Source organism: Penaeus vannamei, chromosome 10 (genome assembly GCF_042767895.1).
Source record: "Penaeus vannamei isolate JL-2024 chromosome 10, ASM4276789v1, whole genome shotgun sequence".
NCBI lineage: Eukaryota > Metazoa > Arthropoda > Malacostraca > Decapoda > Penaeidae > Penaeus > Penaeus vannamei.
The window spans coordinates 3,763,454-3,765,371 of NC_091558.1; positions in this window are offsets into that span (position 1 = coordinate 3,763,454).

The window sequence follows — 1,918 nt, forward strand, 5'->3', positions numbered from 1 at the left end:
AGAGAGAAAGAGAGAGAGAGAGAGAGAGAGAGAGAGAGAGAGAGAGAGAAACAGAGACAGATAAGATAAAAAGAGAGGGGGAAGAAAGAGAAACAGAGACAGACAGATAAGATAAAGAGAGAGGGAGAAGAAAGCGAGAGAAAGAGAGGTGGGGATACAGAAACAGAGAGGGAATGAGAAATAGAGATGAGGATAAAGAAAGAGAGACAGAGAGAGAGAGAGAGAGAGAGAGAGAGCGAGAGAAAGAGAGAAAGATAGAAAGAGAGAGAGAGAGAGAGAGAGAGAGAGAGAAGGAGAGAAAAGGAAAGAGATCAGAAGCAGCAAGTTAGGGAAGGCAAAGTTGTAAATCGAACCTGATGGCTGTAAAAAAGGCATAAATTTTAGGTGGCTCCCAACTCAAGCAACGTTAAATTAGGTCGAGAGAGAGAAAGACAGAGACAGACAGAGAAAGAAAGAGACAGCGAGAGAGAGAGAGAGAGAGAGAGAGAGAGAGAGAGAGGGAGAGAGAGAGAGAGAGAGAAAGAAAGAAAGAAAGAAAAAAAGAGAGAGAGAGAGAGAGAGAGAGAGAGAGAGAGAGAGAGAGAGAGAGAGAGAGAGAGAGAGAGAGAGAAAGACAGAGAGAGAGAGAAAGGACAGACATACAAACAAACAGATAGACAAAAAGACAGTCAGACATCCAGAAATAAAGAGACGAAAAGAATAAGAGAGACAGACAGACAAACAGACAGAAAGACAGACAAACAAAAAAACAAAGACAAAAAAACTATGAATACCCTCTTCAATCATAATCTCGGAATATAATCACACGAGCATTTTCAAACAAGGCCAAACATAGGAAAAATAAACACACAAAAACACTTATTTCCTTCTTACTCTATTCCCTAGACGAATATTACACGCACAATGAAACATATTAATGGCTGTCGCGTGCTTTTATAGAGACGAAAATTTGAAGTCTGTATTACGAAAATCTGTCATTTTAATGTCTGTAATTTTGATTGTAATGGACTTCAGATGTACAGCCATATGTGAGATATGTAAAATGTGTCTTTGGTATTTGCGTATTTCTCTAAGGATCGGAAGATGGTACAGACACAAGCACAATATGATTATAATATTACTGACCATAATATGCTAATAATACGAGTAATGACGATACCTTATTTTTTATCATTATCTTCTATTATTATTATTACTTATATGTATGTATGTGTGTGTGTGCGTGTGTGACTGTTACTATTATTATCATTATTATTATTATTGTTATCATTATCATTGTTATTATTATTATTTTCATTATTGTTATAATTATCATTATGAAATTACAATGGTTATAATCGTACTTTTCATTGTTAAAATCTTCAGTATTATAATTGTTATTATCATTATCATTATAAGTAGTAGTATGTATCATTATCATTATCATTACTATCATGATTATTATCATTTTCTTTTTATTTCTATCATTGTTATTATTATTGTTATCGTCATCATTGTCAACATCTCTATTAGTCATTAATATAATTAGCATTATTGTTATCATGATTATTATCATCAACATCATTGGTACTGTTATTATTATAAATATTATCATTACTTTTATAGTTATTACTTTTATTATCATTATCATCATCAATATATTTATTCTGTCATTGGTATTTCTAATATTGTTGTTATTATCATTATTATTACTGTTAATTTATCATTAATGTTATCATTATCATTATCAATATTATTGTTATTATCATTATTACTATCATTATCATTATTACTATTTTCATTGTTATTATCATTATTATTATTATTGTTATATCAATATTATTATCATTACTATCATTATGATTATCAATTTTATCACCATTTTTGTTACCATTGTCACTGCTATTATAATTATTGTTATAATCTCCATTATCTTCTT